The following is a 16,276-nucleotide window of genomic DNA, read 5'->3' as shown; positions in this document are numbered from 1 at the left end:
GTCTGAAAGTTGGTCATAGAAGAATAATACATTACTCAGTATATGAATAATATGATGCTCTATATGTGTGTGTGTATAACACTATGCTGATTTTTAACTCTTATTTACACTTCATATCTTCCTGTCAATAGAATCAAGTTACCATAATATTTGACCTCATTTATATTTTTCCAGTTATATGCTTATGTTGCAGAAATGTGTTACATGTATGTATGCATGCACATACCTATATTTATACATACATGTTTAAACATCACAGAATACCTACTTATATGAACTATATTTTATTTAAGGTAATAATCCATACACTCACATGTCAGTAAATGTCTAAGACTACTAAGTACAGATTTATTTTGCTCTGGGTATCAAAATATTTTTTTCTGATTTGATAGAATCAGTGGTTATATTGTGACACAATATTTTGCTTTAAATATTTTAAATAAAATATAGAATAACTACCTCATCCCATTATAATGTAAAATTGTAGTTCAAATAGGTTATGTTTTCTGTTCTTTCAAAAAAATCCAAAATAGCACCTAATCTAATATGACTTAAATCTTTCACATTTAATAGTTATCATTTTGGTTTTTATTGTACAAAATTTAACAGGTATATTAGAAATGCACTATACTCAGAATATACTTTGATTGTCTTCAGTTCCTAAAAGAAGCATATTTGCTCCCCTTCCATTCCTCTACTTCCAATACTTCCTTCTTTCATATATTGTCTGTTTTCTTTCCCCCCTCTTTAGTTAGCTATTATGTATCGAAACATTAAATGTGTACATAGTTACATGTATACAGACTTTAAAAATTATAAATATAAACTGGTAAATCAATTTAATATTGCTTATATGTATATGTTTTTAGGACTGACCAATAGGTATTTGAAAACAGTTATGGTGCTCATTTCTAAGGAAGACTGTTTTCACCTCTCTTGCTAGTCATTACTCGCCTGTAGACCTGCAACTGGGGAGGGAACTTGTGAGATTTCTCCCATTCAAACTGACCTTAAAATAGTATTGTTACTGTTAACATCTTATTTAGATGCCAATATGGTTGAGATTTTATGAGTGCAGCTTTCTTGTCATGCATAGAAGACACAATCTTACACAGATGCCCTGGTTCTGTCTCATAGAGTCTTTTTGCCTCCTCTTATAAGACGTTTTCTGAACCTTAGGTGCAGAAGCTGTGTATCAGATGTATCAGCTGGGGTCAATAATGCCTAAAAGCACTGCACTTCCTCCTAAGTGGCTATTACCTAAGATTCAATTGGAATAGAGGTTTCCATGTAATTTCATGTGGGCGAGCCCATTTGTATTATATTAGGACTTCGTTGTCTCTCAATCAGTTAAAATTGCCTTTTAGAACTCTTGTATCTATCCATTAATTAAGGAAATCCATCTGTTTTATCCATTGTTGTCATCCTAATGCCCATGACAGTGCAGAAAATAGGGTATGTGTTCACTAGATACCTCTTACTGGAAAGATGAATAAGCAAATAAAGGAAAAGGAGGCTATTTGAAGGGATAGTGATCATTTTAACATAAGTAATCTGAATTTGCAGCTAAAAGGATAACTTTGAAAAAAATGTCTCCATGGATAGCATGGGAGGTAGCAATGTGAAAGCTGACTTTTTAGCACTAACGAGTTCCCGAGGTGCAATATGAGGGACGGTAGAAGCAGAGTTTGTCTCTGAGCCTAGTAAGGACACAGAACATGGTAGACAGCTTGCATCCGTTTCCTTTATGTTCTCTGTGTTTTGTAATAGACGTACTCTCCAGGTAGATTCTGCATCGAAGTCATTTATTTTCTTTGATAAAGCAATGAGTTGATGAGCAACAACAACAGAAGGGTTTGGCACAAAATTGTCCTTAATCTTTGGGGTAATATCAAATGGAAGTTTCAGGTGTTTATTGGCTCTGGATGGGAGCCCAATTTCAGATGTTTGACAAATAATCTACATAGTAGGGAGAAAAGGAAGCAAAGTTTGAAGATTTATTCCACCTATGAGTCAAGTGGCAAGAATTATTCCACTTTTCTTGTTGTATGTTGCACGACAGTTGATTTATAGCCATATTTCTTTAATATTTTTCTCTTCAAACAATAGTGGTTTAAATTAATTTTTTGCATGCAAACATTTTAAAATTTGAATTAATTAGTTCTTTTGGAATTGCTTGCAAAAGGTTATAACCTTAATATGTTTGCACATATTCCCTCTTAGGGAACTGTGTGTCCCAATACTATTTGTTCATTATACTTTCAATAATTATGAAGCTTCTACATCAATTTCAAAACTTTTATAATGTTTTAGATTTATACAAGTCTCAGTTGTATGGGGTACCTAGTAATTCATAAAGTTGAATTAGATTATTCATAATAGATTAATATTTTTATTGTTTGGATAAATATTCAAATATTTTAATTATAATCTAATGTATTAAAAATCATGAGAGTAGAGATTCTAGTTTTTAATTACCTCTCTTATGATTGATTGAAAAATACTTCAAAGACTTCTCTACTACAGAGATAGAAAGGGAGAAAGCAGAAGGACTATGAAGTTATAAATACAAAATTTAGTAATAAGGAAAAGGGTGATTTTGCCTGACTATTGGGTCAAGTTCTTGGAATTACATATATTATCAATCTAATACAGCAATTATTTTACTGAGTGAATATATTTTTTCTTAGTAAATATTAGTTGGTCTAAAGTAAAGATTTCATTGAGACCTTTTTATATGTGTGCATGATATGCTTTGCTTATGTATCTCCATCATCTTCTCCATATATTTAAAAAAAATATTTTTCTAGACATAGTAATATTAGGATCAGCACTTTATTTTCAAGGTTTCAAATATTATAAATTCCTTGGTTTTAGAACTTTTGGCTGAAAAGTAAGGTTTTATTTTTATTTATTTTTGCCTTTGTAAATAATTTGGTGCATTGTTATCACAGTTTTCAGTTATCTCTCTGTTCTGCATATTTGGCATTTTCACAATAATGTGATGTAAAAATTTTTTTTCCCGGTCATATCTACTTGGTGTTGTAAATTTCTTTTGTGCTTGGATGTATGCCTCTTTCCTTAGACTTGGAACATTCCCATGAATATATTTTCTATGCCTTTAGCTTATATATCACATGCAGGTGTCACCACAAACTTCATGGTCAGCAGGGAGATGATCCAGAAGAGGTAAAAATGAAACTTGGGTCAGCACAACTTACTTGGTTCTGTGTCAAAAATTTATGGAGTCTGACCAGGCGTTTATTTCTATTGCACATTTAAATACAGTAAAAGTTGGGGGGTATTTTCACATAACAGTCATCACAACAAAGCTTTAGACATGGCTATATCAAAATTCCTTTGCAAAGAACATTTCTTTATTAAGACACGTGAGCTTTTACACAAAAATGAGATATATTTACAAAGAAATAGTGCTCAGAATAAGGTCCTAGGTCGGAAGTGTTTGTAATAAACATAAAGGTGGTTCTGTTGACTGAGAGAATTCTGGGGATTTGATGAAGACTGCCTTTACAAAATAGCAGAGATAGCCACGTATTAATGCATCCATAAGCAGACCAGTAGTTGTTTCTAAATTGTTGGCAACAGATAGCATCATTCTAGGTAGCATAATACCAACATTGGTAAGCAACACAACAAGCATTCCCTTTTTCATCTTCATATTACTATAATCTCCACTACCATAACTTTCCAAATAGTAGTTAATTATGCTAAAATCCATATTATTGTTTTTAGAGTTAGATTATTCTAACCAAAATATTCCCTATTCATGTGACTAAATATTGGAATACCATATTTTATTCAGAAAGCTTGTGCTAAAGGATAAAGACAGTCCTTGGCATAGCAAAACACTATCATTCTGTCTCTTGCTGCAGTATGCCTTTTATCCCTTTTGACAAGAGGCATTTGGAATCTGCAGTGATTTGCTGAGAGTTAACATGTGATATGATCAGTGAATATAACGCACAATCATTTTGGGGGTCAGTAGTGTAGTGCCCTTGCTGTTTCTCCAATGCCTCATTTGATGAGTTAAAGTCTTGATATTTCTCCAAATTATCAGCTTACTTTTCCTCTTCTTGATGGATTCGTCATATTTCTTTAAATGGTTCATTGGCCCAGAAATTGATCTCTGGTTGTTGTCCTGGATCAGGAGCTATCTAGGACTTCATTTATTTTCTGGAAAGACATAAGCATAACCTCATCTCAATGTTAACATCAAATTATTTTCATGGATCATTTTCTAGACATTTCCATTTACCATATACTTTAGGTTATAATTCCTTTAGGCCAAAAATGCTTCTGGGCAGCAACAGAAGCATTGTTCTTCAAAGTGAATTTAAAAAATAGCATTAGGCAGAGGCAGGCAGATCTCTGTGAGATCAAGGACAGTCTGGTCTACAGAGTGAGTTCTAAGATAGCCAAAGATACACAGAGAAACCCTGTCTCAAAAACCAAAAGTTAAAAGTAAAAAAAAAACAAGAAAAAAGTTTAAAATAGAACCCATATTGATGGAAAATACACAAAGAGTCTGGATACTGTGTACTGTATGTTACTGTTCTTCCTTTGAATTGTTTGATGGCTGAGAAAGGAGCAATAGCTGCTAAAAGACATTTGATTATAAATGCTGCTGAATTAATCATAAATATATATATATATATATATATATATATATATATATATATATAATGCCTTGACTTCAAAATTCACCAGTTTCATGGTGAAAGGACTGGTTGGAAGGCTTTCTTTCTTTTTTCCTTCATTTTTTTCTTTTAAACTTTGAAGACAGTCTGATATAACTAATTTTCATACTGTACCAAAAACAATCCTATTGATAGCATTTCTGGTTTAACCCCCTGGCTTCCCAGGGAATCTGAAAAATACTCAATTATGTTTTCATTCCTTGGCCATTATGTAGAAGAAATATTTTTTAAAACTTGTTTATTCCGATTTACTTTTATTTTAAAAATCCACATTAGGTTGGTATACATGGTTACTTTTAAAAATTTTAATGTTGTATAAAAATATAAATTTAAAAAATGAACTTTTAGTAATAATATATAAGATACATTTTCCCATTTTGTTAATGTTGCATTTAAACAGATAAAGCTACAGTGGCCACCAATATCATCAATGATTTGAGAAAGATAAAGCAGAGCAGAAATTATAATCCAAATGGCTTTTGTAGCAATCATTAAATATTTTAAATACCCTTTTCAGCATATATCAGAGGATTCTGAGGAACATCTATTAAGTGTACTTGATTTAAAGCAAAGTTTGCTTTTAGTTATTTGTTTTAGGCTTAGCCTTGAAAAAATATACAGAAGGCTAAATAATATAAAATATATCCATGTAAATGGATTACATTTGCACTTAGTATGACTAAAAGCATAGTTTGAGCACATTAAATAACTTAATCATTTATAAGGTAGCTGCGGACCATTAACTTGAAACTGTAAAATTCCTAATCTTATAAAGCTACTAACTTGTTATAGACTGTTAAACAGTTTCATTTCTGTTAAGTTTGAGGTTATAATTTTGAACTGAAAATCATGTAGCATCAAAATAAAACTTTAAACCATAAATACAGTTATACAAATAATATAAGGATATCTTTTATTTAGTTTCTGCTAGCCTGAATATGTGTTAAGAATTTATGAACCTTATTTATTAAACATACCTTATATATCAAACATATATTGTTTTTTATTTAAAATTTTCTAGAAGTCCAGTGTTAGAAAAGTTATCAGTGGATATATATGTACAAGCATATATATATATATATATATATATATATGTACAAGCAAATATATATACATATATATATAGAGAGAGAGATAGATACACACATATGTATTTGTTAACCTGAGTATAGTTTATTAATGTTAGGAATTTAATATTATACCAAATCCCTATCTTGGAGTCTTGCTGTTGTCCCTAAGTCTGAAAAGGAGATATAATAATAACCAGAGGGCTCAGTAGGGCTTCCTTAGGTAATATTTACCACATGTTTATCTTATTCATAATGTTGGTTATTAAGGCTGACCTTAGAAAATATGGCTGCCAATCTTTTGGTTGTTTTCATCCTGATGAGGTTATCAGTCAAAATGGAGGCAAGTTAGTTGCTATTAAAATAACATTTATTTTTCTAAGTAAGAGTTGAATTTAAACTATACATATATGCTTAAGTATATAGAGCTTAATATAAGTATGCTGTATAAAATATTGTATGTTTTAAAATAAGTATAATGAATTTAAGTATATTGCAGTAGACCTATACAGTTTCCTAAAACAGGAATTGAATCACGTATATTGTATGTTACAGCATATTAAAATCACTTACACATAGATTTAACTAGCTGCCTTTTATTACAAGTCTTAAGGTAAGTTTTTATTACAGATTTTACAGATTTTTTGACTATACCCAATGAACTTAAAAATGCTGAACTAAAGAGTTTAGAACAGAGAAAATTTAGACACTTTATCCTTTATTTGCTAATTTATACTTAACGCCAGTTAAAATATCTAACGGCTGAGAAATATCTAAGAAGAGCTGATGGAGTACAGCACTTTTGTATTTTTAAGCTGTACCACCAGGGATGGCTATACTGGCTATACTCTCTTTTTTTATGGAGCATGTGGGATTTGTATTATTTATATATATATATATATGTGTGTGTGTGTGTGTGTGTGTGTGTGTATTGTCTTCATGAGTCATTTGTAAAAACAATAGGAGCAATCTCTTTAGGAGTTTTGGATAAAGTTTAGACAATGCCTATAGGGTATCTTTACAAAACTTTTGAAAGGGGATCTTTCTGTATAATGATTATATATAGACCTCGAGTAGCATATTAATGCAACTTGCTAATAATTATTAGCATGGAACAACTAATCAACCTTCATTTTATTTAGTGGCACAATAATCTTTGTAGACCTTTTTACCTATAAGGGGTTAATTCTATGAGCTGCCACTTTAGAGCAGCCTTATTTACTAAGCTAATAATCTGCTCTGTTTCAGTTGTTCTTTCTTCTTCTTTTTTGCATAATTTAACAGAGTTTTCCGAAAGCAAATTAAAGAACAGAGACAAAATCCTTAGGCATGATAGACAGATGAGAGCAAACCAAACTGACATAGCCCAAAATGCGAAATTTTCTTCTTTTAGTTTCTTTGCCCTGAAAGTTTAGCATTCATTTAAGTATTAATTAGACAGACAAGCAGAAGAGGAGAATGTCACTCATACATGAGGGACTAATTCCTCAGGAAATTTGAATGGTGTTGGCTTAAGTGTTTATGTTCTCGCTGCAATTGTTTCAATTCTAGACAATGGGCCTTTTTTAAAAATTTCCTCCATGAAGGAAACCAGTGATGAATCTGTACTGACTTGTTACCACAATGAGGGAAAAACAGAAAAGGAAACTAACAAAAATCAAGCAAGCCAACAAGCAAACAACAATAATAACAAAAAAATCTAAGTTCTGGGGCAGCTGAGTTAGTTCATGCTGCAGCAGGTAGTGGAGCCCTGGCTGCCATTCAGCTGCAGCCCTGAGCTCAATCAGACCCCAGCAGGACATTGAGTTCTGGTCAGATCCTGGAGTGGAGAACAATACCCACCCCCCCTGCCCCGGAGGAGCTTGGTAGAGTGACCACCCCAAGCTCGAGAGGCTGCGGAGAGAACGTTTGGCATGTTTGGCAAGATGTGTCCAGTAGAAAAATTCTCTCTGATTAAAACAACAACAATACTTGACAGGGATTTTTTTTTTCCCTTCCTTTTCACGGGCTCTCTTTACATTAGGAGTATAAAGCTGCAGAGCTGTTGTTCTCAGTATTCTGTACCTCTGGATCTTAACATCTCAGTAATTGCACTAAATGCTTTGTCTCAAAGGACTCATGGAACCCATGTTAATTTCCACTCTCTCACTTAGGTTGAGAACTCTTTTCGGGGAGTGGCCCAGGTCTCTGAGGAGGAAACCTTTTGGGTGCCAGCTGCAGGTGGGAAATCCCTGCAAGCTGACAAAGAAACATCCCGGTGACAAAAAAAAAAAAAAAAAAAAAAAAAAAAAAAAAAAAAACGTGGCTTAGCACAGCGTAACCAGTGGTGCTGGGTCAAAAACTTCTGGAATCCCAACCAAGTAGTTTATTTTTTCTTACACACTTAAACACAGTAAAACTTTGGAATAAAGCTTACATGTGACAGTTATCACAACAAAGCTTTAGGCGTGGCTACATCCAAACTCCCTTGTTAAATACACTTTTTTTTTTTTTTTTTAAGCCAAGCACCTGTGACCTTTTACACAAGAATGAGTTTTATTGACAGAACTGGGGCTCAGGAGGAGAGCCTAGAGAGGAAGGATTTGTAATAAGCATAAAGATAAGTTCTATTGATGGAGAGACAATGCTCAGAATTCTGGAAGATCCGATGAAAGCAGACTTTACAGAATAACGTGATTGACAGTTCTGTCTGTACGCTGGGCCCTCAATAACCAATCACCTGTGTGCCTCTATGACAGAGCCTTTTCCTCACCCGTGTTCTTCAGACCAAAGCCTCCTGTGTTTGTACCAAGTTATTGAAAGCTGTGATCCTCATCATTTGCTTTCCTGCTACCCAAGTGTTCATCCATATCCTATTCAGAGCCTGATATTCATTCCTTTGCCTAATCTATTCGTGGTGCTTTTTATTGATATTTTACTTTTTAAACATGTTTTTTTTTTTATTTTACATACCAATCCCAGTTCCCTCTCCTTCCCTTCCTCCCACGATTTTATTTTATTTTGCTCTAATTTGTTGAGCTTGTCATTTCATGGTTGTCATTTACATGTTGTTTTTCAGACTTCCTATCTTTGTGCTCAAACTTTCATCTAAGGAACACATTGGCCCCTTTGCTTCATTCATCTGTACATTGGTTTATTCCTTGAGATCAACAATCCATTCTAAATTGTACTTTAAATATGTTGTGTGCCATTCAATCATTTTAGTATTTTTAATGCAGTACACGACGCCTATCTGTGCTCTATGGGCTACCATACAGTTCGCAAGCTTCAGGCAAGGGGCTAAAGATTGAAACACAAAAAGACACACAGACATGGACCTCTAGTCACTGGTAAGAAGCCCTCTATTCAATAGCACCACGGAGGCTCATATACCCAAAACAGTCAGGTGGGCCAACAGGTGAAAACCTTATCCTCTGATCCTCAAGGCAAGGCAACAAGTGTTCGTGAAGCAGAGCTGGTAAACAACTTTAACACAGCTTTCAGTAACTCAGATCAGAAGGAAAGTAAAGATCTCTAGCAGGGAAGAGCAGCTGGAGGCCAGGACTCCAAATGGTCCCAACATTTTTATATTAAAATATGAAGGCTTGGGAATCTTTGGCAGATATTTTGCTTCCCCATATTTCTTTAGGATTTAACATACCATCTGAAAAGGTGGATATATCCCAGCTTTACTGACACCCATTAAGGAAAAGCCACTCCCCCTGGTCACAAGAATGGAGTCTCATTTTTATCTCTGGTTCTGGTAGAGACATGACATTATGATTTGCTTCATTAATGAAAACTTTACATACTATTGTTTGGAAGACTACATCTTAGGAAGTGAGATTGACTTGAAGACATTTTGTCTTCGTTGGTGTTTTTATTGCTGTGCTAAACCATATGAACAGAAGAAACTTGGGGAGAAAAGGACTTATTTCATCAAATAACCTGCTAACCTAGTAAGTAACTCAATGATGAAATCTAGTTTTAGTTTTCCTGTTTAGAAAAGAAACAAGTTAGTCACTGATGTCCTTAGCTTTCTTATGGGATTCTATTCTCTTGTATATTTCACTTCTTGATACTTAATAAACTGCAAACAAATTTCTGCCTTTCCCGACGTAAGGATATTGAATGACTGAATTAACTTAGGTAGTTGACGTGCCCGGGACATCTGGTTTAATCGATTCCCAAAGTAAGATTTAAGATCGCCTAGGAAGAGAAAGGAGTACTTTTTAAAATTATAATTTAATGCAGTGCCGTTATTACACAGTGCCATTATTCCTGTCAGTTGGTGGCTCTGTTTATTCTCTCCCAAGGACAGGGAGAACTTCATTTATTTAGAAATAATCTCTACAATTTTCAGACAAGTCTATGTCTAAAAAGATTTTCTACCTGAAGCTGAGATCTTCTGTGTGACACTCATTTTAAGCCCAGATTTTAACCTGGGCATGGTACTGATCACAGCTCTGGCCCACTGAGGTTATTTTGGATATGACAGAAGAGGCAGTTGAATGTATAGTGATGATTTCTCTCTCGTGTGCAAAGGGACCTCTCCTCTCTAGAGACCCCTTCTTTATGTCTTTTCCCATACTAGCTGGTGACATCTCTCATCCCTGATGTGTAGGAAAGATGCTCTACAGTAGGGCTAGATTGAGATTTATCCTCATCACCCATCTTTTAAGGAATCAATAAGTAGCATTTATCTTCCCAACTGAATTCAGAACCAAAGTCTTACAGACAGCAATAAATATGTCAACTTCCTTGGTAATAAAGCAATTTCTGGCAGGAGGGAACTCTCATGCCCTCCTAGACCATTTAGATCTTGTGACTGGCCACCGAATATGAAAGCTGAGGTCCAGAATTCCTATATCATATTAATCTAGTAGACAGAATGGAGGTCCAGAATTCCTATATCATATTAATCTAGTACACAGAACGGAAAACATACAGTAAGCCTCTAAACACTAAAGACTGAAAAATCATGGTCTGAAAACCAGTTTGATTGTCAGAGGAACTGATAACCCTCTCAGATATTGACCAGGCTTATTGTTTTAAAGAGATACAAATACTGAGATCCTGTTTGTCCCTCATTGTCCGTGGCATACAACACTGAAAATCTGACTTACTTGATGCAAACATATTTACTTATGTGGCTCTGCGTTTAGTTCTTTCATTTAAAACTTGCAGAGCTAGCTGGAAGTGTCCGTGAGAAGGGTGCCTCTGGCACCATTAGCGCCATAGGAATGTGTGATGAGAGCAGACCAAACGTCAGGCTTCGCGGTTCAGCCACTGAAGCTGGTCATTAGCATGCCATGGTTTGTGAATACTTTTCTTACATTTTATTTAGGTAACATAGCTTGGAAATGTAAATTTAACAAAGATTTTTGGATAGGACCTAAACAGCTCTCTAAGGTCCCACAGATAGTAAATCAGGATTTGATCAGAGGATTGAATAGATTTTCTAATACTCCCCCTCACCTCTATCTTTGTTTCTAAAGGGTACTGCTAACATCTGTTTCCTCTCAGGAGCAAATTATCCTGGCTTTTGCTAATTTTTACTGTTGGCCTGTGAGGACCAAGTTGAAGTGTTAAAGTTGTGTTTGAATTTATGTCAGGACAGCATTTTTTTTTTCACTTTAAGCTCCTGTCATTTGATTTTTTTAAGATTTATAAAATATTGTCACTCGTTTACTATATTTAAGCCTCACTTTGGGGGCAGGTCACAATTTTATAATTTTAAATGTTGGGTAGGGATTCATTGGCTTCCAAAATTGTCTTCCAAAGATGCTTTAGGATGAATCCTGTCATGCTTTTTTTGAATATATAGGTTGCTCTTCTGGAACAAAAAAAAAATTAAGTTCTCAAATAAAGGTTATAATTCAAATGAAAAGATGCTGTAGATACTTTTACAAATGCAGTCCAATGCAATCCTCTAAAACATTTAGCTTCCTCTGAAGAAAAGCAGCCTTTCTGTCAGGCTTTGGCAGTTAAGCTGCAGTCTGCTGAGCCGGCAGTATCGAGCATCCTGCTTCATGGTCGGCAGCAGGCATTAAGCATTGCCTCTGCCCGTGCAATTCCATTTTAAATTCCTCTCTCTATATGTGTCAGTTGTAACTTGGCATCTGGAAAAAAAAAACAACATTTAAGTCTTTAGATCTGGGAATTTAATTAAAGCCTCTAAAATGCAATTAAAGCCTTGCTTCCATGGCTGGTAAATATACATTTCAAGATAAATAATTGTAAACCACTAAAATATCGGTAAGTTTCTTTCGCTGTCTGCAATTTAAAATTAAAGTGGGTTTTTACATTATCAACAGCACACCGAAGTGTTCATGAGTTTAGTTCTCTTAGCCCGAGCTTTTCACTGGCACACACCCCCTTCCACAGGAAGGCCATTTGGCAGTGCTGGCCTCCGAGCTCAGGTGAAGGAATTCTCAACTTTCACTTCCACCTGGATACAGACTCCCAAATTACAGCTCAGTCCTTGGCTGCTGGCTAGCTCGGCTTTGACCTTTCCCCCTGTTCCAGCATCTTAGAAAACACTTTTGGGAGAAAAAGCTAAAAATGCACTGTTTAGCAATTTAAGGAACCAGGTGGCTCTGTGACCTCAAGGCTTCGGGGACCTGCTTTTCTGAAGGTGCCACAGACTTTGTAGGACCTTTTGGGAACATTTGAGAAAAATGTGTTGGTAAAGGCTCTGTGGTGTCAGCATTTGGGTCTCAGAGCTGCTCTTTCAGAAATGTGAAGGGTGGACAGGGACCGTCTCAGACTCAGGAGGCCATTTCCTTAAGGAAGCAGGGATAAAGAAGAACACTAAAATGTCACAGTGACCAACTGGCTCTAAGAACTCGGGTTCAGACCTGTATTATTGTAGCTTTCAGAGTTCACAACTGGGTGCTGTGAGCAGGGACTTTTCAGGTGGAACTCATGACACCTTCTAGCACCTGGAAAACTAGACAAAAAGGATGAAGCCTCCAGGTCTCCACACGTTTGATTTCATCATGTTCTATGACGCCAGTTTGTGATGTCTTTACCAACAAGGTTTTCCTGTCAAGTTCTGGTGCCTATAGCCTGTAACGCTGAGGAGCCTATGGCGTCTAACAGGCCAGTTCCAAAAGAATAAGCTCTTCCTACCACTGGACTTTTGTTGGCTTTTGATCTCTAGTAGAGACACTGTTGTACTACTATAGAGTAAACCTGTCTCCATTTTAACTATTTGTATGTATTTATGTGTCACATACACACACACACACACACACACACACACACACACACACACACACCTGGAAGCATCTATATATCTTTTTCAAAGACTTCAGCGCCCAATACCGATATTTCCTCCTCTACCCTACTATCTGTTCCCCGATAGTCTACCTCTTTAAGCCCTCCTATCTATTCTTCTCCTTTAGGCCTTGTGTTTTATCTCCCACCCACTGAGTGTCTCTTCACAGGCCCCCTAAAGTCATTTCCTGAGCTCTTTGAGTATGACCTTTATAAAAGACACATATCTCAATAGTCAAAGCTTATGTTCACAGATGGGATGCGTAACGTGCATGAACATCATATGAGAAAACATTTATTTTTTATGTTTTTGGTTTTTTTTCGCCAAGCTGATTGATACAATATTATATTTCTGAGTTCCAGTGGCTCATCTTAGTTCAAACTTTGACTTTACATTTTTCTTTTCTTTTTATTGATTTTATTGAGATATACATTTTTCTCTGCTCCCATTCCTGCCTTTCCCCTCCCTTTCAACCCTTTCCCATGGTCCCCATGATCCCAATTTACTCAGGAGATCTTGTCTTTTTCTACTTCCCATGGAGATTAGAAACATGTATGTCTCTCTTAGGGTCCTCATTGTTGTTTAGGTTCTCTGGGATTGTGATTTGTAGGCTGGTTTTCTTTGCTTTATGTTTAAAAACAACTTATGAGTGAGTACATATGATAATTGTTTTTTTTTTGAGTCTGGGTTACCTCACTCAATATGATGTTTTCTAGCTCCATCCATTTGCCTGTAAAATTCAAGATATCTTTATTTTTTTCTGCTGTGTAGTACTCCATTGTGTAAATGTACCACATTTTCCTTATCCATTCTCTATTCAAGGGGCATGTAGTTTGTTTCCCGGTTCTGGCTATGACAAACAATGCTGCTATGAACATAGTTGCTCACATGTCCTTGTGGTATGATTGAGCATCCTTTGAATATATATTGCTGGATATTGAGGAATGTTGTTTTCTAGTTTTCTGAGAAATCGCCATACTGATTTCCAAAGGGGCTGTACCAGACAGCACTCCCACCAGCAATGCAGAAGTGTTCCCTTTACCCCACAACTTCTCCAGCATAAGTTGTCATCAGTGTTTTTGATCTTGGCCATTCTTACAGGTGTAAGATGGTATCTCAGAGTTGTTTTGATTTGCATTTCTCTGATGACAAAGGATGTTGAGCATTTCCTTTAGTGTCTTTCAGTCATTTTAGAGTTCACTTTTGAGAGTTCTCCGTTTAGGTCTGTATTCCATTTACGGAAGTCTAACAGCCTGCGTAGAGATATTTTATTTATGTTTTAATAAATAAAGACTGCTTGAAGATCAGAGGGTAAAACTAAGCTACTAGGGTCCAGGCAGTGTTGGACACACCTTTAATTCCAGCAAAACACTAGCCATAGAGGCCGAGTGGTGGTGCACACTTTAACCCCAGCACGAGAGAGGGATGTAAGGCGGGGTAAGACAGGGACTCACTCTCTTTTCATTCTGAAGATTTCATAAAGGTTAGAGCTCTCAAGTGGCTTGGCTGCTTTGCTTCTCTGAGCTTCAGGTTGAATCCTAATATCTGTCTCTGTTTTTTTACTATCCATGCTACAAGTCTGTCTTAAGGATATATTACTACTGCTACTACTACTACTATTTTTTGTGGTCCTGAGGATATAACCAGGGCATTTCATAGTTAGGCAAGTCTTCTACCACTGAGTTTTGTCCTCAGCCCTGCTGTTACTTCAGCAGTGCTTGATCCTTTTTCTTGCTTACACAACTTTTCTATCTCTGAGTCAGTACAGCAGCAGTAGCTACACATAGATCACTTGGCACTACAGAAGGCCATCTGCACAATAAATTCTCCAAAGTGTAATTGTGGGATGAAAGCACTGGAAAGTTGCCCTCTTGAATTGTACAGATCTTTGCTAACCTTTAAGTACGTAAAAATTTGATTTTTTTTGTCAGCCTGTCTCCATGAAGTTGCTATCTAAGAGTATTTTTATTTATATTACTTTATTTTACACTGCTAAATAAGCATTTTGACATTATCTAAAATGATTTGCATTTTCTTTTCTCTGAATTTTTTTATATTAGGAAGTTTATTGTTCTTTTTAATAATTATAAAGTGTGGAACATGAACAATTTATCTGCAATATGATCAGCAGCTTTTCCCCATAATATTTGGATTAATATGTGAATTTTGAGTCATCACTAGAAAAGCTACTCTATTTAAAGGCTATGATGACATATAGGAATACTCTCCAAGTACTTTTTAAACATATGCTTTTTAATTTTGTTCTATCAAAACCAATCCTTATCTGTATTCCTTATCTAAATTTATTGAAATTTAAAATACTTCACAAGTTTCCAATAGGTAATATTGTCTCTTACAGGCTTATAGAAGACACTACAAATATATTTACTGAACTGAATATGATTCACTAAGTTCTTTTCCTTGTAAAATATTTTTTTTTTATTTCTAAGGCAGTATTGATGCCCTTCGTCGAAAGCCGTTCTTACATCCTATAAGTGGAGTTATCCTTAGCTCCAGAAGCCAGGTTCATTGTGATTGTTGCTGCACACAACCCACAGAGCACTGGCTCCCAGCTCATCCTCACTTGCTCATCCCCCAAGCACACCTTGTACCCCACACACCTTCCACAGATGTCACCAACTCCCTGAAAGAGGATAACTCAAAGAAATTGGCTTTGGCACCTAGAGCAGTATGCTTGCTAACTTGTATGTGTTATTAATCACGATGACACGAACAATCATATAGTAAATACATTTTTACAGTAGTGACAACTCCAATTTATTTAGCTGGAATGTAACTTTTATTTAATTAAGAAATTAAGTATTTTTCATTTTTTAAGACTATTGTATTTAGAAAGTCGAGCAGTGGAGAATTTTATTTTCTTGTGCTTTGAAACTGAGACAATATGAGAAAGCACTGAGTGCACACTATGTAACTGGTGCTGTACTGAAATTGGCACACTTGCCCACACTTTCCTTACTACAAGGACATTATCAATAACTGTTGGTGACTAATAGAACCCCAGTGTCAAGTCTCTCCAGCTAGAGATATGTAGATTCATACATAAGGCTACAGGTATAGGAATGATGGAAGCCGACTTTGAACTGAAGTCGCCCATATCCAGATCCCAAGGGTATCACCGTGCTGCACTGCCTCCTGTGTGATCCTGACTGTTCATCTCCTGAGACAGCTCCTTGTCCATGCACATGTAGAACTAAAGAGCTGGGGAA

Source organism: Arvicola amphibius, chromosome 7 (genome assembly GCF_903992535.2).
Source record: "Arvicola amphibius chromosome 7, mArvAmp1.2, whole genome shotgun sequence".
Taxonomy (NCBI): Eukaryota; Metazoa; Chordata; class Mammalia; order Rodentia; family Cricetidae; genus Arvicola; species Arvicola amphibius.
The sequence above is the reverse complement of the archived record's forward strand: the minus strand, read 5'-3'. Positions refer to the sequence as shown.